At 43.7% G+C, this 26,815-nt stretch overlaps 1 protein-coding gene across 1 annotated transcript in view; it reads right to left on the reverse strand.

The window, feature by feature from the left end:
• LOC124606450 (aspartate aminotransferase, cytoplasmic-like) overlaps positions 1 to 26,815 on the reverse strand; it is an 87,408-nt gene that overhangs the window by 59,772 nt on the left and 821 nt on the right. The window lies entirely within an intron of this gene.

Genomic DNA, 26,815 nt, shown 5'->3' on the forward strand with positions numbered 1-26,815 from the left:
TGGAAGACAACGCAGCAGATGCACAAGCAAAGAAACACTAGGAACAGTTCGATTTGTATCGAAATACAAATAGTTATGCAAAGTGTATGATAACTAGTGCCATCAGTGATGAAGTATATCAAAAGGTAATGGACAAGGAAACAGCTAGTGATATGTGGGATGCCTTAAAGCGGCAGTTTGAAGCTTCATCCAAGGGTGAGAAGTTCAAAATCTGCACAGACTTCTGCCGGATACCAGGTGATGATGTTTCTACCCACATAGCAAAATTGAAGAGTTCGTGGAATGAGTTAAACAGTGGACTTAAAGCTAAAAACGAAAGTGTTTTACTAGACCTTATATTAGGGCGCAAAACGTTGCATATTCTGCCAAGTGAATTTGAAACTTCTCAGTCATATTGGATGTTGTTAACACAGGACGAAAAAAGAAAATTTGATGAGTTAACAGTGCTGTTACGTATGTTTGAAAGGAATTTCTTGAAGAATCCAAACAGTGACAAAACACGAAAGGAAGCATTAATGGTGAATGTAAGTAAAGAAAAACCTGATGGCAAAGGCAAGTTCATCAAAAATGACCCAAGAAAAGGTGACATTTGCAATTATTAAGTGTAAGGTCCATTGGTAAAGGACTCCAAAAAGTGGATTTCTGATGGAAGACCAAATAAAAATCGAAACAGAAGTCAAGAAAGTTGTGCTGCTGCTAGTGCTGTGCTAATGTCTGTCTGCGAAGAGGCCTATACAGTTGAGGCAGATTCAGCATCGTGGTGGGTTGATAATGGAGTTACAAGGCATGTAACAAACTGTTCACAGTATGTTACAGACTTTCTAAAATTTGACACTCCATGTGGTGCAAAGGCAGTCGGAAGAGAAACTCTAATGGCAGTGGGAAAAGGCAATATTCAGTTATCATCTCTGACTCATGGGCAAGATGTGATGTTGTTGGATGTGTGGTATGTTCCACATTTATCTAGAAATTTGTTTTCAGTGTTTACTGCACAGGACCGGAATTCTAATAGTGAATTTAAGTCATCAACAAGAGAGTGTTGGCTTACAATTGATGACATGGAACCCGTGACCCCTTTGGTACCTTGTACAAGGCAGACAGTCAACCAAATTTGCCCAAAGAAATTGCTGAAGTAAATGCCATTGAAGAAACTTCATTATTGCAGCTGTATCGTGAGAGGTGGGGACATCAGGATAAACACCATGTCGAAGGAATGTTAGAAAGGGAATTAGGCATAAATGTTCCCTTGGAGAAGTCACTTTGCGAGCCATGCATTTACGGCAAAGTACATCGCTTACCATTTGGTCACAGAGAGAAGTCAACCTGCCCAGATAAACTAATGTCAGCTGATGTTGAGAGGTGGCATGAGCCCCCTCTCATATTTCTATCTTACGATTTTCCTCTCTAATTGCATGCGGTGAAAAGTTGCTATTCCTTCACACACGGACTTCCCACGCAGCATCTCTCGTCACCCGAGTGGTCCGGTGACAGGCGGGCTATGCTGATCTTGAAAGGGTAAGCCAACAGGTGTGAGGGATTCGAGTGAATGCTTTCGAGATGCCGACATTGTAGAATAGCGGCGGAGACACGCTCGCAGGGGGCTGAAGTAGCGGCTGGGCTAGAGGTTCCGTTACTTTGCAGAAACTTAGCGAAAACACTTTCTGGCGGGCTACCAGCGAGGTGTGGGAGTGACTTGTGTACCCAGGCAGTTTTGGCGGGCAAATTCCCGCGCTTTCTGCAAAATCGTAACTGTGATTGGCTTGCTCAGGGCATAGCTCCGTGACGCAGCAAAATCGGCGCAGAAATTGGCGCCAAGAATCTCCATTGGTGGAATGGTAGTGCTCCAGCAAAAGAGTGGAATTTTCCGCCGGTTTTCGAGTTGCTGATTGGAACGGTTAACCACGGCCACAGTCGTGGGGGCGGGAATGTTCTGTGTTCGGTTTGTACGGCTGCTCTTGTGGGGAGTCGGCTCTCGCCTTTCAGTCGGAGTAGGTTACAAGACTGAGCTCTCGCTGCTCTGGTCAGCCTGCCTTCCGTTGGCTGTCTAATATACTTTTATTTAATTGTAACTGTTTGACGAAGTTGCTGAAGTTTCGACTTCAACATAACTTTCCGAGTACAGTTGGCAATTGAGCGTCTGCATACAAGAGGCCTATGTTGTCTGTCTTGAGCAGTTTTGGCTAAAGTTGACTGCATCGGAGTTACTGGGTGACTTTGTTTGTTAAAATCAATCACTGTACCGTCAGTGATTGTGTGGTGAGCCTTCTTCGTCTCCCTCAGAGGAGCATTTGTATTGCTAGGAAGTCTTTAGTCTGGAACAATCAGGCCAGGATAATTTGTTATGGGCTATACTCGCGACATTATCATCACCACGATGGGACGTTGAAGCAACCAGCCATCGCCTCCGGTATGCCAGATCGTGTCCATGCAGTTAAGAAGACAGCTTGGTAATGTACGTCCGCAGCACCAGCAAAGCAGGCAATTTTGCTAGGTGATAATCCAAGCTCAGCAGAGCGCGCCTGTTTGTCTTTTCTAACTTTGATCTGTCTTGGTGTTCATTGTCTGAATTCTCACTAATGTAGCAGCAATTAATGCTGGGTTGGCTGTGTGTCTCTCTTAAGACTTGAGTTGCAAGGAATTGGCTCCACATACCACTTCGTCATAAATGTCACAATCTAGTTTAGGGACAACTTCACTTTCACAGCATTTATTTGAGTATCCAATTTGAGCCAATTTGATGTATTGTAAATGTTTCATGTGTTTTTGTTTATTATTTTGAGTTATAATAAATAATATTGTTATTTTGGACAGAACGTTCATTCTGTTAATCGGTAGAGCAACCCTATCATTTCTCACTACGTTAATGAAACTTTCCCATATTTAACTTATTTATCAAATTAAATTATTGCAGGTGCCAAACTGTTTTCTACTCCACAGTCAGTTCGATTACAGTCAGTTCGCATTTCTTTTTAACCCATGTGCAACAGCAGAAGTCGGAGTTAGAATAGGGGGGCTTAGAGCATCATTTACATATGTAGATTCTAGAAGAATTTAGTGTTAAATACACTGCTAGCCCCGGCACCTCGCAATGTCTGTGGAACTTCCAATGAATCTTTTAAGAAGAAGAGATAAATGGTTGTGTTCAAAGACAGCTACACAAAATTTCGGTATTGCTTCCTTGTAAGGCAAAAGTCTGAAATTAAAGATGAATTGAAATATCTTCTTCAACATTCAAAGATGCTGGGTCATACAGTCAAAGAGCTGGTGAGTGACAACAGTGGAGAATTCGACAGTAAGGAAGTTAAGGACATACTGCAAGCAGAAGGCGTTACTCAGAGGCTGACAGCACCCTACAGATAGCAACAAAATGGTGGAAGTGAGCGGAACATGCGAATGATAGTTGAAATGGCAAGAACCTTCAAGTATTCAAATAAAGAAGCTAATTTCCCAGCAGCCATATGGGCAGAATTGGTTGGAGCATCAGTGTACATTTTGAGTCGAACTGCAAAATCATCTGTGGAAGGAATTAGTCCATTTGAGCTGTGGTTTGGCAAGAAGCCAAGAATAAAATGTTTACTTATAATAGGCTCTACATGCTATGTCCACATTCCAGTTCAAAGAAGATTGAAAATGGATAAGAAAGTTGTCAAGGGTTATTTCGTGGGGTATGATGGAGATGAGCGTTACAGAATTTGGGTGAAAGAAGGAAACAAAGTCATTCTCAGCAGAGATGTAATCGTCCATGAAAAGCCTGCAAGTTGTGAAGAACAAGTCAAATTATCATTGCAGGATGTTGAGAAAAGTAATCAGGGAAAGTATGCAGCTGAAGAAAAAGATGAGGTCAACTCGAACAAGGAAGAGTCTGAAGAATCGGAGACTGAAGAGGGCAGTGGTGATACCAGAGAAGAAGAAATCTTTATTCAGCCTTATCGACAACTGCGAAATCGTTCAACATTAATGAAACCTTCGTGGTTAAATGACTTTGTAATGTTCAGTGAAGAGATGATTAATGAAACAAATGAAGAACCAGAATCATATGAAGAAGCTGTAAATAGTATACAAAGTGTTTACTGGAAGCAAGCTATGAAAAATGAAATGAAGTCACTACAAGAGAATCAGACATGGGAACTGACTACTCTACCAAAAGGAGCAAGAGCTATACCATGTAAGTGGGTTTTTCGTGTGAAGACTAATCCTGATAGAAGTGCTGAGAAATGTAAAGCAAGACTTGTCATCAAGGGATTTATGGTGTAGACTACAGTGAGACTTGCAATCCAGTAGCTAAGTTGAGCACAATTCGTTCAATGTTAAGTGTTGCTGCAGCTGAAGAGATGTATCTAATAATACACTTTGATGTGTCTACAGCATTCTTGTATGGAGAACTAGAAGAAATAATATTCATACAACAGCCAGAAGGGTATAATGATGGCAAATTAAGGCGAACTTTGTATGGACTTAAGCAAGTCCCAAAGTCCCAAGATGTTGGAGTAAACGGTTTGGAGCATTTCTTATGTCAGCAGGTTTCAAGGCAAGTGATGCAGATCCATGTTTACATATCAGAGAATACAGTGGCAAGAAACTGTTAGTTGCTCTTTATGTAGACGATGGGTTAGTTATGGCAAGTGATCAGCTGGATGCCAGAAAGTTTGTTGATGAGTTGAAGGCTGAATTTAAGATCACTGTGAAACCAGCATCGCATTTCCTTGGACTTGAGATAAAACGTTTTGATGATGGTGCAATCAAGATAAGTCAACAAGCCTATGCAAAGAAGATTCTGGAGCGTTTCAGTTTTCAAAAGTGCAAATCTGTCTCAATACCAATTGTAAAGGAACCAGATACATTACAGGTAGAAGGATAGAATGCAGAGAAGTGTAACTTTCCCTATCGGCAAGCAGTTGGAGCACTGATGTACCTGATGCTTGGAACGAGACCTGACCTGGCTTAAAGTGTGAGCTTCCTGTCCCGAACTCTTGACACGGCATCAACAGAAGATGTAGTGTGACTAAAGTGAGTACTCCAGTACGTAGCAGGTACATGTGACCTAGGCATAATCTATCGTCCAAATTTGTGCAGTGGCATATTAGATTGCTACAGTGATGCAGACTTTGGAGGCTGTAACAAAACTGGACAGTCAACATCTGGTGTACGTATTACACATGCAGGTGGTGCTATCTCCTGGCTCAGCCAAAGGCAGGTAGTGACTGCAACATCTACAACAGCAGCAGAGCTGGTACCTGCAACAGAAACTGTGAAGGAGATAATCTATCTGTGTAGACTTTTTAGAGGAATGAGAAAGCTGGGTGAAGTTCCAGTCCTTAAGGTTGACAATCAGGCAACAGTGAAACTCGCACAAAACCCCGAGTTCCATCGTTGCATTAAGCATATAAAAATAAAGTATTTCTTCGTCTGAGAAAAGTTATTGGAAGGAGAGTTAGGCATTCAACATATTTCAACTGAGGACCAGTTAGCAGATATATTGACGAAGCCACTGGCAAATCCAAGACTGTTAAATTTATGTCATAAGATGGGTCTTTCATGTTGATGTGTTCCCTTTTTTTTTAATTAAATAAGGGAAAGTGTTACAGTTATATGTGTTTGTATTTAATTAAGTGGCAGACAAAAGTTGGCAGCACTTCTGCTCCAGAGTCTTTGGAGAGACAAGTACTAGAAACTAGGTCTTTGACGATGTGTGTCTTTGTGTGGCTGTACAATGTGAAATAAACGTAATGTTAAGTGATGTAGACAGATTCTTTTTAAACCTAAAACAAGTAAAAGTAACAAATAACCCATAATCACAAGAACCAGTCACAACAGTGCAGTGCCCTTAACTTCTCATCTAAAGCCCACAACTTTCCAACTTTCAGACCATGATCCCAACTTGGTCCACCACCACTACCTCAATATCATTCCTTACAAGCCTTCCAGGTATTCATCACATCTACCATTATTTCACAACCCTTCTTCAGGTCCCTGAAACATTACCCTAACCTGTCCTCTGCAGAACTCAGGCTCTATGTTCACTAAAAGCTGATGACTCCTTCATTATCCTGCCAACAGAGAAAGGATCTACCATTGTAGTAATTGGCCAAAAGAAGTATTTTAGTGAAGCTCTACATCAGCTGTCTCACACCTCTATGTACAATGTCTGCCATCAAGATCCCATCCCTGTAATTCAAACTGACCTGCAGTCCCTCCTTAAAACCTCAGGCCCCTCACAAGGACTAACACCTTAAACAGTAAAACTTCTCACCCCACCCAAACCACATGTCCACACCTTTTACCTTCTTCCTAAGATCGACAAACCCAATCATCATGACTGTCGTATACTTGCTGGCTTCAGAGCGCCCACAGAACATATATCTGCCTTAGTTGTTCAGCACCTCCAAACCACTGTACAAAGACACATATCCTGTATCAAAAATAGCAACCATTTCCTAGATCGTCTGATATCCATGTCCATCCAATTTGCACCACACACCTTGCTTGTCACCACTGTTACCACTTCCCTCTATGCCAGCTTCCCCTACATACATTGCCTGCTGCTGAACATTTCCTCACTCAGCGCCCACCTGGTTCCAAACCTATGACAACCTTCCTACTCACCTTAACCAACTTTATACTTACCAACAACGACTTAACTTTGAGGGGCAAGCTTACAATCAGATCGAGGGATACAGTCATGGGATCCAGGATAACTCTTTCCTGTGCCAACCTTTTCATGGGTCACTTGGCGGGGACTTTCCTGGGATCCACGGGTCTTCAGTCCCTGGTTTGCTTTATATACGTTGATGACTTCTTTACCATATGGCTTCATGATGAAACTGACCTGTTACAATTCCTAGAATCTCTGCATACCTTCTCCCATCTAAATTTCACATGGTCCTAATCCAAATCGCATGCCACTTTCCTTGATGTTGATCTCTTCCTCATCAACGGCCAGCTACACACTTCCAACCACATTAAACATACCAACAAACAACAACACTTACATTCTGACAGTTATCTTCCCTTCCATGTCAAATGTTCCTTTCCATACAGCCTTGGCATTCAAGGCAAATGTACTTGTTCGGATTCAGACCCTTCACAGCAGTACATCACCATTATCACCTCAGCTTTCACTGCATGTAATTACACTGCCAGCCGAGTTCTAAAACAGATTTCCCAAAGCATCACACTAATCCCAGTACTGCTGATCCCTCCGAGAAACAACTTTGGAGGACACCTCTGTTAACTCTGTATTATCCTGGTCTGGTATTAATTAGCTACTTCAACAGGGTAATGACTTCTAAAATGATGCCCTGAAATGAGATCAATTCTGTCAGATATTTCGCCCACCACACCTAGAATAGCTTTTCGTGGCCTTCCTAATCTCTGCAACATTCTTGTCAGTTCTGATGCTTCTTATGCGCCCATCTCCCTACTCTATGGCTCCTAGCCCTGCTGGAAGTCTTTTCCTATGCGCCCTTCTACCACCACCTGTAGCAGCCCTGTAACTAGCAAAACATATACACTACTGGCCATTAAAATTGCTACGCCACGAAGATAACGTGCTACAGACGCGAAATTTAACCGACAGGAACAAGATGCTGTGATATGCAAATGATTAGCTTCTCAGAGCATTCACACAAGGTTGGCGCCGCTGGCGACACCTACAACATGCTGACATGAGGAAAGTTTTCAACCGATTTCTCATACACAAACAGCAGTTGACCGGCGTTGCCTGGTGAAATGTTGTTATGATGCCTCGTGTAAGGAGGAGAAATGGGTACCATCACGTTTCCGACTTTGATAAAGGTCGGATTGTAGCCTATCGTGATTGCGGTTTATCGTATCGCGACATTGCTGCTCGTGTTGGTCGAGGTCCAATGACTGTTAGATAATGGAATCGGTGGGTTCAGGAGGGTAATATGGAACGCCGTGCTGGATCCCAACAGCCTCGTATCACTAGCAGTCGAGATGATAGGCATCTTATCCGCATGGCTGTAACGGATCATGCAGCCATGTCTCGATCCCTGAGTCAACAGATGGGGACGTTTGTAAGACAACAACCATCTGCACGAACAGTTCCACGACGTTTGCAGCAGCATGGACTATCAGCTTGGAGACCATGGCTGCGGTTACCCTTGATGCTGCATCACAGACAGGAGCGCCTGCGATGGTGTACTCAACGACGAACCTGGAATGGCAAAACATCATTTTTTCGAATGAATCCAGGTTCTGTTTACAGCATCATGATGGTTGCACCCATGTTTGGCGACATCGCGGTGAACGTACATTGGAAGCATGTATTTGTCATCGCCATACTGGCGTATCATCCGGCGTGATGGTATAGGGTGCCATTGGTTACACATCTCGGTCACATCTTGTTTGCATTGATGGCACTTTGAAGAGTAGACGTTACATTTAAAATGTGTTACGACCCGTGGCTCTACCCTTCATTCGATCCCTGCGAAACCCTACATTTCAGCAGGATAATGCACGACCGCATGTTGCAGGTCCTGTACGGGCCTTTCTGGATACAGAAAATGTTCGACTGCTGCCCTGGCCAGCACATTCTCCAGATCTCTCACCAACTGAAAACGTCTGGTCAATGGTGGCCGAGCAATTGGTTTGTCACAATACGCCAGTCACTACTCTTGATGAACTGTGGTATCATGTTGAAGCTGCATGGGCAGCTGTACCTGTACACGCCATCCAAGCTCTGTTTCACTCAATGCCAAGGTGTATCAAGGCCGTTATTACGGCCGGAGGTGGTTGTTTTGGGTACTGATTTCTCATGATCTATGGACCCAAATTGCGTGAAAATGTAATCACATGTCATTTCTAGTATAATATATGTGTCCAATGAATACCTGTTTATCCTCTGCATTTCTTCTTGGTGTAGCAATTTTAATGGCCAGTAGTGTACTATCAAAAGGAGACATGTGTCATACACCAGGTGTTATGAAAACACTGTTCAATCAACAAATTATTAACTATGATGAATGGACATAGGCAGAGGGTGTGTACTGGCAACATATAATATCCTGTTGCAGAGCATACTCTAGAACATGACAACTGTGACCTCGTTACCTGTTTCACCACACGTGCCATCTAGATTCTTCCTCCAGACACCAGGTACTCAGAACTCCGTGAGTGGGAACTAGTGCTACAAATGTCCTTAATTTACATTAATTTCTTCCATCTCAGCATTTATTCACAGTAACTACTCTTTTCTTCACTCCATTTTAGTTTTCTACATCTTTTGTTGTCTTACTGATCTATTTTTCACCGTCCCTTTCCCACCTCTGTTATGTTCAATGCACTTAGCTCTTCACCCTTGTTAACTCATGCATGATGTTTAAGAAGTAATCTCAGTCTTGCATATTACCCTGTCTTCCACTTTTAAGCTCTCAGGTTTTCAAATCTCGTCTGATGCAGTCCCCAACAATCAGTCTTTCCTTCTCATCGTATGTGGTATGCATCCTCTGACCTACATTTCTGGGTGACTTTCCCGAAAATCACCTATATTCCTAGACCTCTCCAGTCCTTTTCCTTCGCCCCTCTTCCTTCCCCTTCACCCCTTATGTCTGAAGAAGGAGCCACTGGCTCCAAAAGCTTGCTTAATTACAACCTTCTTTTATGTGTGTGTTCTGCCACCGCTTGGTAAGTAAATTTTTTATCCAACCAGTTAAATTATTTTGTCAAAATTTGATTGTTTTCATTGTTACATTTATTTATTTATTTAGCGTATGGAAATACAAACTGAATTGCAACTTTCACTGATGGAACTGTTTTACAAAATAAATAGATCTAGAGAACTAAATCTACAAAGTAATCAAATTAACATCTAAATTTTTGGTCCATTCAAGGACTTCCTCTCTCACTTGAAAGAAATCTTCTAGATATCCAGAGGAAGTTCATTTGCTACATCTTGTTACAGTGTGTTTGATGATCTTATATTCGTTGTCATAGTCTCACTAAAAAGATGAAAACTTTCACCACTAGTGGAGGTTTCCTACACAGATGCAATGGCCTTTACGAATCTTATTAATTGTCTTCCAAACATATCATGGTAATTCCATGCAACTGATCGTGTGTCTGGTCTTATGATGGTCTGATATTTCTCGTGGGCAATGTTATTCCACGTTTCTGACCACTTTCTGCTCATGCTGAAGTCCAGTGCTTGCAGTAATTTTGCAAATATGACTGGTGACGGCCTGGATTTTAGTTGGCGCATTCTAAGTGCAGGATCAATGTCGTGGATTTGGAGCTGGAGAACTTTAATCAATGTTTCATATTCCTTAAGAATTCTGTATTCAAAGACGTGGTGGCATAATGAGGCTTAGAAGACGTAACCAGTGAAGCGGAATAGATCTGATGCAGTTTCTCATTGCCCTCATTTCATTTCAGAGAAATTAATTCAAATGATATTTCAAACACCATTGTGGGATCTTGATTCAATGGCTGACGAAGTTTCTCCTTTCTTTATTTCTACTCACACCGTTTCTTGGAGACCCCATCTAAGTTGGGAACAGCAATGTTATTCTGTTCTGTAAACTATCCCTGTAGCTTATGCTAGCGATCAGTAATGGAGGAAGCATTGCTCTATTGTTATATGGTGAGGATTGATTTATTTGCTTATAATATTAGCACAATGAGTAATATCCATCTGAACACTATGACACATTGCAGTGCTATGTAATCTCACTGACTTCACTCATTTCCAAGTTGAGTTTTAATTGATTAAGATAAGAAAGGAGGTTGGAACAACCTGTCCTGCAAAGAAATTCAAATCAACAGGAAGATGTTCAGTTGCCCAATTCCACATACACAAAATCATAGTGGGGCTGCTCTCTCAGATCTCTTCGGTGTTTCAATTGGCACCATAAGGCCTTTTAATTATTGTGGTCCATCGTTTGATGAGGAAAATAGTACTGTTATGAGATAGAATTTATTGTATAAGAAGTGAGGTTGGAGGAACACAAGAAGAAACAGAAACAAATTAGCACTGTCATGGCATTGTAAGTACGAATAGATAAGCTGTGAGTTTACAGAGATTGTAGAAGACAAACTAGAATTACACTCCAAGTTCACTTGAATGAAACTGGAATGAAGACAAGGTAAAGTAGCACAGTTGGGTTTATGTATGGAAAGTCAGCATAACAAAAGTTGTTGGTCTCTTCAGATGACCACAGGAGTACGGATTGCTTTGGAACACAGTGAGCTTTTCTTCACCATGAGGATGATGACAATGGTGATGACTGATACTGGCTGAGATGTTGATATCTCTGGAGCAGCGGAGGTGTCACCTGACAGAAACAACCCATGGGTGAGGAGCTGCTTGTTATAACTTTCATCATGTTGGTAGCTTTTAGTTATGCCACCTAGTTCTTCCCCTGCTTGTGAAGCAAAAGCAGTTGGGGTGGCATCGTATGCACAATGGAACTTCTGTGATGAGGTACCCAAATGCTGTAGAAATGTAACATTAATATTCTAGTATCATGCAGTCACCAGCTACTTCAGCTTTCTAACTCAATGTCTGCACTCTGCAAGGAGCCTACAGTTGACCCACAGGCACTCCTCCGAGGCTATTTACGTGCCTTGGTAGTACAGTGTACACTGTGGGCACGCTATGGATTACAATTTGTTGACAGGCTAAATGCTAGCAGGTGCCACCAGGGGCGCACCATTGCTCATAGGCAGTGGACACAAGTGTGTTATGTGTTACCCTCTTTGCCATAGTCATCAACAGTATTATGCCTACGGTAAGAAGTCCTGTGCACTGCTCCTTATTTGTGGACAATTTTGCTGTTTTCTGCTCCCACTCCAGTGTTGCAATGGAAATCCATCAGTTGCAACTTGCAGTGTGGTAGTTAGAGGAGTGGGCTGCAAAGACGGGTTTTTGGTTTTCTACTGATAAGTGTGTGTGTGTTCATTTTAAACATTCTCGTCGTACTTTTAATTTACCTGCTTTGAAGATGGGGGACATCATCCTACAGTTTAGAGGAACAGTGCAGTTTCTGGGCCTCATTTTTGATTCCAGATTGTCATGGTTGCCACACCTGCGAGACGCGAAAGCCAGAACGCTGAAGGCACTGAACATCCTCAAGTGCCTTAGCCACAGGTCTTGTGGAGCAGACAGGTCCCGTCTCCTCCAGTCTTATAGGGCTTTTGTGCGTTCGCGGCTGGACTATAGGTGCATGATGTACGGGTCAATGAGGACCTCTTATTTGCAGATACTTGACGCTGTCCACCATGCAGGGATTTGACTGGGCATGGGTGCTTATCGGATCAGTCCTATACCCAGCTGAGGCTGGGAATCCGCCACTTACCATCCGACGGCAGCTCTTCCTGGTGCGCCAGGTGTGTAAGTTTCTTGCAGCTCCAACTTCACCCGTTCACCATATTGTTGCTCATCTGCCTCTGGACTGTCTCTTTTACCACTGTATCCAAGCCACAATGCCGCTAGGGATCCACGTACAACGTGTGATGGAATCCCTTGGTGTGGAGCCCATCCAGCCTCAAATCCAGGGTTTTAACCACCTGCCACCCTGGTTTCTGGAGAGGCCTAGAATGATTTTAGATTTGGTGTGGTACAAGAGCGATTTCACTCTTGCTTCCGTTTTTAATGCAACATTTTCTGGTATTTTATCTGAGCACCACAACTATGTAGCTGTTTTTAAGGGTGGGTTGAAACAGGGGGATTCCGTTGGTTGCTCTGTTGTTGCCCGGATTGTGTGCTCAAGGTCTGACTGACTCAAGCATTTACTGTCTTTGATGCAGAATTGTCTGTGATCTTGCGGGCACTGGAGCAGATGAGATGCTCTTCCTGTCCTAAATTTCTTGTCTGTTCCAATTCACTAAATGCCCTTCACTCATTGAAATCTTTGTATCCAGCAGATAAAATAGACCAGACCATCCAGGATGCCCTCCTCCAGCTACAACGACTGGGGTAGATGGTTTTCTGCTGGGTTCCAGGGCACATGGGCATTCCTGGGAATGAAAGGGAAGATCTCGCTGCCAAGGAGGCGTGTCTTGATCCACAAGTATTTCAGTGTGACATCCCCCTGCACGCACTCACCTCAGTGTTGAGCTCCAAGTCATGCATCGATGGGAGGGTGAGTGGCTGGAAATGACTGACAATAAGCTCCATTTAGTCAAGCCCACAACATGTGTATGGTGTACTTCCTTCCAGCCCCATAGATGGGACGAGGTTCTCCTCACTCGGCTTCGGATAGGCTACAGTCCTATGACGCATGGCTTCCTGCTCTGCCGAGAGGATCCTCCGATGTGTTTTGCTTGTGGCGTCCAGGTCACTGTACGCCACGCTTTATTGGATTGCGTTTTATATTCTGGCCAGGGGGCTACAGTTGACTTGCCAGCGGATTTGCTATCTCTCTTAGGAAATACTCAACGAATGTGGTTAAAGTTTTAAAGTTATGTGATTTGTCCAATTTTTTTACCAAGATTTAAGGGAGAGGGCCTTAATTTGTTCACAGGGTGACTGGCTCGCCCATATTTTACGTAAGTGGCCAGCCAGTGACCATTTCCCGTGGCATCCTTGACGCTCCTTTCTCGTTTTCCTTAAGTTTTATTTCCTTATGCAGCGTTTTTCATCTTTCCCGCGATCTTTGCGTGTATGCTTCCATTTTACTAAGTTTGTCCACATTCGTTTCTTTTAATGTGTGTCAGGGCGCTGATGACCTTGACGTTGAGCTTGAGCGCCCCAACACACACACACACACACACACACACACACAACAGCGATGGTGGCTGCATTTGAGGGAACTGGCTTTCATCCATGGGTCACATGTCTTCCCAGTGCCTTCGATACACTCCTGCCTGCTGTGTATTTAAGTAGGGTGGCCACTCAATCTCAAGCAGGCAGCTCTTGACAGAGATCCAGGCCAAGTGCTGGCCACATCCCACAGCTCATCCATCAGAGTTTCCTGCCGAGTCTTCACCTCACCACACCAGCGACATTAGTCCACCCACCGTCAGGGATAATACTGCACTATGGGAATGGTATTGCCGCTGTGAAACTTTTAACTATCTACTTGAGCTAGTATGATTATCATGACTACTGATACTATGGACTTTGACTATGTTGCTGCGGTCTGATCAAGGGCAGTCGTCTCAGTTGTTATTCTGTTTTATATTGAACTCGGATTTGTTGTGACACTGTAATAAAAGTATTTTTCAAGGCTCTCTGGAAAACATCACTCAAGCATCAGTCATGTGCATGCAGTTATAATTAAAGATACAAAAGATGGGGACAAGGACAAAAGCAGCATTTCGCAGTGTAGTTATCTGGCACAATAGCAATTGGGCCACAGAAGCGGAATAAAGCACCAAGTGATTAAAAAAAACACACACACACACTGCAGCATGTTATCCAGACGAAGAGGCACGAAGTGCTGCACCACATTCGTGAGGAATGGCTGGAAATTCTGGAAATGGTTCGGCTGCATCTGGCTCAGCCAGGGCGGCAGCGAGCAGGATATTGCACCAGCTGACTGCCCCCCATGCCTCTTCTTCTGCGTAACTTGCAACAGTGTGTTGTTTCTCTTGAATCACTTGGTGCTTTTTCCGGTTCTACGGCGTAGATGTTTCTCATTTGTTGCATTTCCTTCCTGCAGTGTACACCCTTCCTGTGATATTCTGCACGTCATCTTTACCATTTCTTCAGAGCAATGGTAGTGTTTTCTTTTCTCTTCTCGTGTCCCAGTATTAGTTTCCTGCATGGTATTTTTCACGTTTCATCAGGATTTTTTCTCTCGCTTCTGGTGCTTCTGTTTGTGTGCTCCTACACTCACTATACAGTCTGCTACCTGGGCACCATGCATGCTCAGTCGCACTCATCATTCTGTCGTTTTTCACGTTTGCAGACCTTTCATCTATTCTTGTTCTTAGCACCAACGGCACTCCCACCACCCCACCCCAGCTCTGCCCTCTGTGCACGCCTTTTGCATGTCTGCTATGTCTAGGGTAGTTCCAGTTTATATAAAAGGGGTTAAAGGCTCTGCCTCAAGTTACCGGCCAATTTACGTAGTCCCATCTTTTTCTAAAGTTCTGGAATGCACGATTTACAAACAATAATCTGATTACTTTGATAATATAGGAATTACTAGTAGATCTCAATATGGTTTTAGGGAAAAGATGTCAACAAATGATGCGATAGATGCTGCTGTAAAATACATCCATCAAGTACTTGAGGATAAAGACTTTGCTCAGGTCAGTTTTTGTGACCTAAGCAAAGCCTTTGACTGTGTAGAACATACACTACTACTTGAAAAATAGGACTTACATGGTGTTAGAGGTAAGAGCCTTAAACTATTAAGATCATTTTTACAGAACCGTTAGCAAGCTGTCTGTGTTGGAAAAGAATTGTCCAGTGTAGAAGTAGTTAAGGTAGGTGTCCCACAGGGATCTGTACTAGGCCCTTTCCTGTTCCTAATAATGATTAATGACCTGCCGTCATGTATTAAATAAAAAACTGTACTATATGCAGATGATACAACTTTTCTGAACAGCAGTAATGACCTCAATAGCCTTAAAACTTGTATTACAGAGACAGTTGCTCAAGAATCATACTGGTTTAAAGCAAATGGATTTTTGCTTAGTGAAAATAAAACTCAGCAGATAGTATTTGGTATAAACGACAAGCTACCATCGGATGATCCTAGTTATGTTAAGTTTTTAGGGGTATATATGGATGACAAATTATCTTGGGGTCAACATGTCAAGTATCTTAGTGGTAAGTTGTCTAGGATAAGCTATCTGTTAAGGCGACTAATGGATTTTGTACCTAAAAATTATGTTAGAATATACTATCTCTCATTCTTCCAAAGCATAATAACCTATGGTATCATTTTATGGGGAAACTCCAGTTGTGTGCTTGACATCCTTCTACTGCAGAAAAAAGCTATTAGGGTAATAACAGGCTCATGATATAAGGCACACTGTAAACCTGTGTTTTCTGAGCAAAAAATTATGACAGTAGTAAACCTATATACATACTATGTCTTAATCTACACGAAAAAGAAGCTACCCGAAATTAAATGCAGAGAAAATATACATTGCTACAACACTAGGACGAATAGATGTATTTATACTCCATTCTACAGACTCTCAAATCACTGAACAGTTATGAACTAATGAGGCACAAATTATTTAATAAACTTCCACTAGCTAAGCACGATTTACCAGAGCAACCATTCAAACAAGCACTGTATGACTGGTTAGTTGCCCACACATTCTACAACATATAGGATTTTATCAATTGTAATATTATACTGTAATAACAAATCGATTACTATTTTGCAACAGGAATTATATAGTAATATAAGTATGACTTTGTAGGATTTCACCAATCGTAATATTAACCTGTAATAACAAACCTATTGTTCTTTTGCAACATGAATTATATTGTATTATATGTATGACCTTGTCAAGTGTAATATTATACTGTAATAACAAATCTATTGCTCTTTTGCAACAGGAATTATATTGTTTTACAAGTATGACTTTGTAGGATTTCATCAGCTATAATATTACACTGTAATAACAAACCAATTGTTCTATTGCAATCACTTTGTCTATTGCCTTAATGGCCTAAAGACAATAAAATTATTCTATTCGATGCCATGCATTTGTGTTTCAGTGACTACTGCCCGACTGGCTTTGTGGTGGCTGCATTGGTGGAGTTCTGTCTCCCAGTGACACTGGCATTCAGCTGGTGCCATGCTGTCTGTTAGCACTGTCACGTTCCCAGTGGCAACATTAGTTGAGTCCTATTTCCCAGTGCTGCTGGCAACTGCTGACACTGCACCATTATGTCACACATCATGCCAGCAGCCACACTAGTCGAGCCCATTTCCATTGCAAAGTCAGGCCAGCAGCTGCGTTCCCAGTGTCACTGGCAGCCTGTCAGCAATCTTACCATTGTCCCATTGGGCACCTTGGTCAAGCATGTGTCCCAGCGCCAGCAGTGAATCATCAGCCATACCATCATTGCACTGGCAGCTGCATTGGTTGAGCTCTCTGTCCTGCCACCACTGGCGCTCTGTTGACATCTCGTCTGCTATCAGTACCACTGCTCCTCCAGTGGCAATGGTCAAGCCCTGCTTCTCAGTGCCCCCAGCACCTGCTGAAACCGTGCCATTGCATTGCATGTCGTTCAGCAGCCTTGTTGGCTGAAACCTGGCTCCCAGCTGCTGACAATCTACCAGCCTGTCAGCATCCTCTGTTCCTAGCAAAGTATGTGCACCTCACTGACAGGTTCCAGTCAGTTGCTGTGTGTGTTCCCTTGAGCAACTGGTTAGTCGCCTCTGGCCCCCCAGTTGTTCCTTCCTGGACTGCTCCAACAGGCAGCTGCATCAATCTACATCTCTGGTCCCACAGCTTCCCAGCAGTTTTTCATTTCAGGTTTTCGTTGTAGACATGCCAGGGCTGTCCACCTCTGTAGATGTTGCTAGGCGACCTCGGGTCGGTTTCAACTCACCCTTAAAACAGCTACATATTTGTGGTGCTCAGATAAAATACCAGAAAATGTTGCATTAAAAACGGAAGCAAGAGCGAAATCGCTCTTGTACCACACCAAATCTAAAATCATTCTAGGCCTCTACAGAAACCAGGGTGGCAGGTGGTTAAAACCCTGGATTTGAGGCTGGACGGGCTCCACACCGAGGGATTCCATCACACGTTGCACACGGATCCCTAACGGCATTGTGGCTTGGAGACGGTGGTAAAAGAGACAGTCCAAAGGCAGATGAGCAACAATATGGTGAACGGGTGAAGTTGGAGCTGCAAGAAACTTTTCAATTGGCTGAGGACAGCCGTAGCTGAAGACAGAAGAACCACCACGAACGAAACTGGAGGTGGGAGCGAACTGCAGAAACAACGGATATGGTACTGGGATTCCCACATTCCGCTAGTATGGGAATATACCCATCCTGCTAATTCCCATGCACACAAAGGGAATCATTGTGGATAATAGGCACAGTGACTATAGACTCACAAATAATGCCAAATAATTCGAATAAATAACAAAATATAACAGAAAAAATTTTGTCTTTCAAGGTGTTTCGAACCGTTACTATAAGTTCACCATGCTTCCCAGCCCTTCCCGTTCACCATTACACTATCAGTGATATGTCAAACAGATTGCTTGCAATTATACCTACATTAAATTTATGTATATGTATAAGAACTGTCACTCTATGCCTTTTTTTTTATTCAAAATGTTCTAGGCTTACTTGCGTTTCTTAATATGATTACTGTACTTGAACAGAGAAACGTATGTTATAAAAAAAGTGTAATTTAACTGAATGATTTTCACATATTTATTATTTTGAATGTGAATAGTATGCGTTGTTTTATTGTTTGGTTAATGTTTATAAAGCAAATGTTACGCCATTTCGGAATAGGACAGTCATCTAGAAACGAAGCTTTACTTTCGGATATCTTAAGCTTCATGCTATTGCCTGTCAAAACGATTTCGACACTCTTGAAAGTGTTTCACGAAGTGGTATGTTGTGTTTCAGTACCTGTGCCGAGCCCGAATCTCGTCCGACACAGAGCGGAATAAAACATCACTGTTTCGATACAATCAGTCCGTTCCAAGCACAGGTGGACTGAAACAGCCTTATTTTGAAACAACGATACAGTTTCTGTGTCTGGCTCGAGATCGAATATGGTCCGGATATCCGAGACAGGGGCGGAATGAAACACCACTGTTTCGAAACAGTGAACCACAGCCGTTCCGAAACACTGAAACAGTTTCACGTATCGATACACTGTATCGAAACATAGAAACAGTGGCTAAGTCTAGTGTCGCGACTGTTGTGTTAGACTGTGGTTAAGCTGCGTGCGCAACCAGCTCCGTTTCGTAAAATCTGAATGTGAATTGTAAAAATGGAATAAACTATTATGGTACACAAAGTACAAGATACACATCAAGCTGAAACTCGCAAAACTGCGAAAGTAAAACTATTCGAAAGGTGTAGAACTGTTCGCCAGAGTCAGTCTACCGTTACGGTGTGAGATCTATGAAACTCGGCGCTCTGAACTGCAAGTGGGATTAATATTACTGTCTTTCAGATTCTTCGACCTGTCTAAACAGATATAGTGGATTATAACAGAAGGAAGTCGCAAAATTACGATTCGGGTTCCCGGGTTCGATTCGCGGCGGGGTCAGGGATTTTCTCTGCGTCGTGATGACTGAGTGTTGTGTGATGTCCTTAGGTTAGTTAGGTTTAAGTAGTTCTAAGTTCTAGGGGACCGATGACCATAGATGTTAAGTCCCATAGTGCTCAGAGCCATTTGAACCAAAATTACGATTTTTAGTTCAAGTAAACATGTACAGGAGATTTGATGAATAGGTAATACTATGGGTAAATTGTTTCTGAGCTAAAAACAAAACGTCTTATTATCCCCAAAATCCTTTCCATAAAGCCAATCAGTCATGTGTCATGCAAGAACCGCGTGTAAACTGCACTTTATCATTTCAAGCGAAAAAATGATAATGTCACTTGTACAGTTAAATGCCATGACACTTTTGCATACAACAATGCAAGTGATAGGTATCATTGGATTACTGTTTCTGCAGCTTTATACCCGTCTTCAAGAACCTTAAGGCAAATTAGGACCAAAAATTAAAAAAAAAAAGGATTTCTCAGTTGCAATAATGCAATATTGTAATCAAAGTAGCGAAGTCTGGAAAAATGGAAGAGAATAATTTTCAGTATTGTATCATGGAATATAGGGACACAGACGGACGAAGAATATCGAATACACGATCTGTAAGTAGAGTAATACCACTTTGCTGAAGGCGATTAAATGAGATGTTTGTTCATGAACAGAGCGCAGTGATTTCTAAACAGTCAGAGTGAGTTCACAACGATAGCCACCGCTGAGACCCCCCCCCCCCCTACTCTGACAGTGTGGAGGTGTGGAGCACAAGGTAGGAAACAAAGGAGCAGTGCTGAGGTCAATGGGGTGAAGTGGCGATCGGTTGATGTCGGGTGTTGTGTATGGTACGTTTGCCTGAGCAGCCGCATCGTGGCTGGCCTGGAAGGTGAGCTTGGCTGGACTGTTTCTTGCAGGTGTGAATCTCTTCTGACCAAACACGTCATGGCTGGGATAGAAACCACGAAGAGCTGGACCGTTTCTCATAGGCGATGAGGCGCAGATGCACCAGTTGTACCATTAATGACACTTTTGCAAGGCATGACTGAGCTGTTTCTCGAAGTCACAGTGGGTGTCAAACAGATGCTGAACAGGTGGCATATCTGTGGCTGATGTGGGAAACATACGATGTGTCCACACAGGACACCGGTGGTGCGACTGAAGAGAGAAGGGATGGGGTGTCAATGGTGAGGATATCAGCATGTGGAGGCTACATGTACCAAAGGGACTCTGATTCGATCAAAGTGATGGTGTGTGTTGAGAGGATGTTCTGATTGTTGTGAGTCGCTAATTTATTAGACAGAGCGAACTTTGATGGGTGAAGCCTGTGCAGTTACTGTCTGTGATAGGCTGGAAGCCGAGATGAGGCAGTCATTATTAGTGGAAAAGAGAGAGGACTCAGTGATGTGCAAAATGTTGAGGCGACTAGGATAGTTTCCTCGAATAGATAAACCTGTTTTGAGTACTACTGAGTAGTCACAAATGGAGCGTCACTCACACACAGATGTGTCAGCGTATGGGGTGTGGTTGCACATCACGAAGTCATTTGTTTTGACAGACTGCCAGTCACAGTGCCAAGCTGTGCTGGGGTCGTACACTGTATGGTGCTGATAGAAACGGAATTACCTGGGCGAAGCAGAGTCAGCTGTGTGTGGTGGCTGTGTGGGTGTGGCACACTGTGCCAACTGCAGTGGAGACATACATTGTTTGATGCTGATAGTAGTGGCTCTGCCATGGTGAAGCAGTCTCAGCCACATGTGGCCTTTGTATGAAGGACACAGTTGAAATCACTGATCACAACAAAGTGATAATAGCACCTGGAAAACAAAAGGGCCACGTCATCTGTGAAGAACGTAAAGTCGTTTTGAAATAGCTGTACGCCATGTTGACCTATAAACAACACGGACGGCACTTAGCAGCGGCCGAAGTAAACCCGTGACATATGCCAGCTGGCGGAGCGCTGGTGTATTACCGCCCCGTAGTTTAGCCGGCGGCAGTCTGACAGTTGAATCACTTGCTTCCCACATTCTTGCAGCAGCTGGAATGCAGTTTTAGTTGCAGTTAATCGAAGAATACGCTTAATCTCCCTTGTGGTTAATCGCCTGTCTCTTTCATTTGGCTCTCGGCCGCGCTTCCTTAGGAACAGAGCTGCGCGATTCTCTTCATCAAATAGTCACGTAATATCCTAATCAGTAGGGGCTGCTTCTGCACACACTCATCAGACTAGCAGTGTCTCTGTGACTGCATTCTTCGCTCGGCGAAAGCTGGCAAATTGTCGCTGTTGTATCGTAGTGTCTCATTGTGACCTTGTATTCCAGTAGTTCGCGCAACCAGCGAGAGGGGACGGGGGGGGGGGGGGACCGGGGAGTGGGAGGAGTGTGTGAGAGGTATAAAGGGGAGCGCAGACATCACAGGAGAGAGCAGAAACATACGCTTAGACAAGTCAAAAATTTTATATTTCTGTTACAGTCAGCGGGTGCATTTTTGTAGAGTTGGCAATATCAGGTTTGCCTTCTGCGTCACCAAGTTATTGCGAAGACAACACATTCTTCAATCTGCGCTCTGCATTCTTAATACAGTATTACGCTTGTTGTGCTCTATAGAAGGAAACAGCACTTTTATTGCTTCTGCAGGCTGAGTAACAATGTCTGCTAAAAGAAGATTGTGACTGTATTAGGGATGAATTCACGTTTGTTGAAAAAGACAACTTGCAGTTACTACAGTTTGTTATGTGTCATGACGTCCTCAGTTACGTCTCATTGTGGACTGTGCGTCTTGAAAGTCATCTAAGAACAGCTCACCCAGCGTTGAAATATAAATACAGCATTTTTGTTGGAAAAAGAAATTCTTTAAATCGCTTGAAACTAGACTAAAACTGCAGTCGCCTGAACATGGAAAGTGATCTTGATGTCTTGTAACTAGTTTGAAACCTAACATTCGAGAAGACACCTCAAGGAAAATAATTTCAGCCATCTCATTGTCGCTCTGAGTTTTTCTTGCGACTTTCATCAGCTAAAAAAAATGTTGAATGGGGAAAAGTGTTGTTCACGTGAAAACACTATCGTTAGGTATTTAAGTAACACAAACACGTTACTGTTTTGGAGGAGGAGGAGGAGGAGGAGGAGGAGATTAGTGTTTAACGTCCCGTCGACGAGGTCATTAGAGACGGAGCGCAAGCTCGGGTGAGGAAAGGATGGGGAAGGAAATCGGCCGTGCCCTTTCAAAGGAACCATCCCGACATTTGCCTGAAGCGATTTAGGGAAATCACTACTGTTTTGGCTACCAAGACTTTTGAAAGACTATAGTTTTATGTTACTCTACATTTTACTAAAGTGTGTACTGCATATTATTGTAAATAAAGTCTCTCGAACAAAGAGGTAAATAAAATAAATAACATAAAATAAACACACTCGAAGACGAAAAAACATGCACCACGAAGGAATTATCCGAATGGTCTGAAATCGGTAGATGTGATGTCTAAGTACTTCGGAGGAACATAGGAGTGTTACTTCTGGCGTCATAGCGTGATGTCACTTTAGGTCACGGCTGATGGTTATCGAGCGACCCATAAAGGAAAAACAGTGTATCACAGACATTCTGAGACCTCACGTGTTATGCCTCGTGTGACAACTTCGTGTTGCTATTTTTCAGCAAGACACGCACTGGGTATTTGTCTCCATGAACTGGGCTCTGAGCACTATGGGACTCAACTGCTGAGGTCATTAGTCCCCTAGAACTTAGAACTAGTTAAACCTAACCTAACCTAAGGACATCACAAACATCCATGCCCGAGGCAGGATTCGAACCTGCGACCGTAGCGGTCTTGCGGTTCCAGACTGCAGCGCCTTTAACCGCACGGCCACTTCGGCCGGCTCTCCATGAACTGTCTGCGTAATGTTGAGATATTCCCATGGTCGGTAAGATCTCCAGATCTGTCCTCAGTAGAACGTACAGCAGTGGAAATGAGTAAGGCATGGATATTTGTAGGAAAATTAACACTGTCGGTTGGGACAGTTGTGCATACTGTATATGGAATAGCATGAAATGCAGTCAAATATCAGCAGTACAGTGTATAACAAGACGTCAACGATTCAGTTGGTAGAGGGTGAGCTCGGTGTAAATGCAGTCGGCTCTGTGCTTTATTAGTGAGAACATAAGGGCGTTCACTCTGCTGATGGGAAACTGACACCATTAGTGACAGTGCGTGTTGCGTACCTAAACCACGACTGCGACAATGTCACGTGGAAAACAATTATCATCAGATGAGAAGGCAAAAATTGGTGCGTACAAGGAAATGGGACACTCTGATCAACCAATCGCCAAGAAGTTGAAACGTTCGAGTGCGGTTTTGATCATTTCGTTCCACTGGGCGCACTATATGGACAGAACGCAAAATTTGGGCTAAGCAGAAAATTCTCTGGGAAACGGTTCTTTTGCGGAAAGCAAGGGCAACAAACCGTTATTCTTATCAATTTCTTGCTGATTTATAGTTGTCAGTAACAGCCAGACGGGTACAACAAATTTTGTCAAAGAAATTATCCCAGAAACCTGTTCTAAAACCTAAACGTGAACAGGCTAGATTGGAGTTTGCTGGAAAACCTATGTCACGGACATCAGAATGGGATAAAGAGATCTTCATTGATGAAAAGACGTTCAATTTAGAAGGGCCAGATGAATTTTATTGCTATCGGCATTATCTGAGAACAGAGTACCAGGTGAGAACGAGCAGAATTTTGGTGGTGGAAGTCTTATGATTTGGACAGACCACTGCGCTAAGGGTAAGTCACTCTTTGCCTGGGTGAACATTAGAATTGACTGTAACATGTACAGTGAGATGCTAGAGGTAGAATTAATTAGAACATATGTGAAAGAAGGGGACGATAGTCTAATATTTCAATAGGATAATGGGTCTGTGCGTGTTTTTGCTGCAACCAAGAAGTGGTCCGAGGATAAAGATATCGGTATCTTGCCCTGGCCTGCAGTAGCGCGGATCTGAATCCCATGGAAAACCTTTGGGGACTACTTGCAAGGCGTATTTATGGATTGGAAGGCAATTTGAGGTCGGTTGTGAACAAAGTGCAATATGAGAAGAGTGGGCGACAACTTCATTGCGAGAACTACAAACCCTAACAAAACCCAGACCGACGAGAATTTTTCTGGTGATTAGGAAGAACGGAGGTTGGACAAAGTATAACACAACAGGACAGTGAGTGCCTTTATACCAATTTCCGTACAGGAAATGCAACCGCCTTACGTTGTTACTCGTGTTGAGAAAGAAACTATGTAATTTTGTCATGATTCCTTATATCTCATACGTATCTACAAGTTCCGTAGTAAATTCGACAGAAGTATTGTTCAGATACTGTATTATTACCAATTTCCACTACTATACGTGGGACCAGCAATACCGAGGATGTCAAGGACTTGTTACAACAGTTGCGGGCCACTTTGCCTCAGGAGAGGATACAACGATCTTATGACTCCTTTTCTAATCGAATTAGAGCATGCTTCCGGTCCAGAGGGAGTGCAACGAGATATTGTTAGGTGGGGTCATATTGCCCAGTTCTTTAGAATTTTGACTCGATTTTGCAATCACTGCAGTAACTTTACATACCCTCTCAACCCTCGATGTTTTGTTTCGTTTCCTCGACCCCTTCCGGACGCTTTTTAACAGGCAGTGTGTTGAGGAGCGGTGCGACCCGCCAGGTTAGCCGATCCCGCTAACGCGTTGCTACCTGGACTCGGGTAGGCGCGCGGGCCCCCGAATCGAATCCGCCGGTCGCCATTAATGACGAGGACCGGTGTGCCGGCCAGCCTGGATGCGGTTTTTAGGCGGTTTTCCACATCCCCCTAGGTGAATACCGAGCTGGTCCCCACGGCCCGCCTCAGTTACACGGCTCGCAGACATCTGAACACTTTCGCACTATTCCATGGATTACACTAATCGCAGACAGTTGGGGTACACAAATTCCGTCCCGGGGAGTACGGGGTGGCGGCAGGAAGGGCATCCGGCCACCCCTTCAACTAACATTGCCACATCCGATTAACCATGCCAACCCTGCGTATCCGCGGGAAAAACGGCACAAGCAAAAGAAAGAAAGTGTGTTGAGGAGCGGTGCGTGACGGAATACTGCCTACAGCAGGCTGTTCCAGGTCGTCGGCTCCGTTGTGAGCCGCGGAGCGCTCCCTGCTCCAGGGAGCCGTGTTGCTCGCTGTGACCATTCAAATGGGCCGGCACGTGGCACGGCTGGCTGAGGCAGGCGACAAGGCAAGCGTTCTGATGTGCCAGCTGCGTCTTACAAGATCGATAACGTCATACTTTAGCTGCTAAGACGTGGTGACATGCTACACCAGGAAATACGATGTTCAGGAAATAAATGAAGACTGCAAGCCTAGCATGTGCGGTGCTTTCGTCAAGCGCTAGCGAAAATGCAACAAAGCTCTGCGCCTTTTTCGTGAGCTGTGTCTCTAAGTCCACTGTCATGTCCAGGATTCGACGAGACATTGTTTGCTTTGACAAGCAAACCCCTTCAATTGCCTGCACCTCCCTTGGAAACAAACATTCTACAACTGCTACCATTCACGATTTTACGAGTGGTCCCACCGAAAACGGCTTGCCACTTGTCGCAATGATGTGAGCGATCCTGTAGCTTGCTTGAATTGCAGAGTCAGTAGTGTTTTCTCCGTTCTCGTTCACCTGAAAATTATAAACGCATTACAGAACACGAATTATGTTGCTTTTTTTGATACCCTCCGTATTACGAAACCGTTTTTAAACTTACGTCTCCTGGTATGTCATTCTTAAGCCTGGCTACCAGTTCTCTACGTGCAACGCCTTCTAACTGATCGTAGTGCGCTGCGTGAAGACGAGTATAATGTCGTTGTATATTGTACCTCTTCGCAGAATTAAATACTTTATGACATACAAGACACTGCAGACGACCATCCCTCACAGTGAATAGAAAGGTATTCCCCAATAGAGGTACAGGGCTCCCGCGGCTGCCGGCCGAAGTGGCCGTGCGGTTAAAGGCGCTGCAGTCTGGAACCGCAAGACCGCTACGGTCGCGGGTTCGAATCCTGCCTCGGGCATGGATGTTTGTGATGTCCTTAGGTTAGTTAGGTTTAACTAGTTCTAAGTTCTAGGGGACTAATGACCACAGCAGTTGAGTCCCATTGTGCTCAGAGCCATTTGAACCATTTTGAACCTCCCGCGGCTAGTCATAGCTGTCATTGAACACGGATTATTGCGTCAGTTGCGGCTGCATGCAGCCAGGGGGCAGTGAGTACGCTTTCCCCCTCCACGCCGGCTCCGAGCTGCGGCAGTGAGCGCTCCGGAGCGCTCCGGCTCCATGGAGCTCGGTTGGAACCATGGAGGTATAAGGAGGGAAGATGCCATGATGTCACAGACTTGAAGCCGACAGAAACCGAGCTCCGCCATTGCAGTTTGGTCAGAAGACTCGTTTCCGATTGTGCTACTGTCTAGAGCTGCTGAAGGTTTTTTCATTTTAAAATGTCGGTTTGCGTTGTTTACGGGTGTACTAACCGTTGGAATAGTGCTACCAAGTTAAAAGGAATCACGTTCCATGCGTAAGTAGCCCCGTTCGTAAAATATTATCCTTTATATTCGTTAGATGTGCGGCCTTGT

Source organism: Schistocerca americana, chromosome 3 (genome assembly GCF_021461395.2).
Source record: "Schistocerca americana isolate TAMUIC-IGC-003095 chromosome 3, iqSchAmer2.1, whole genome shotgun sequence".
NCBI lineage: Eukaryota > Metazoa > Arthropoda > Insecta > Orthoptera > Acrididae > Schistocerca > Schistocerca americana.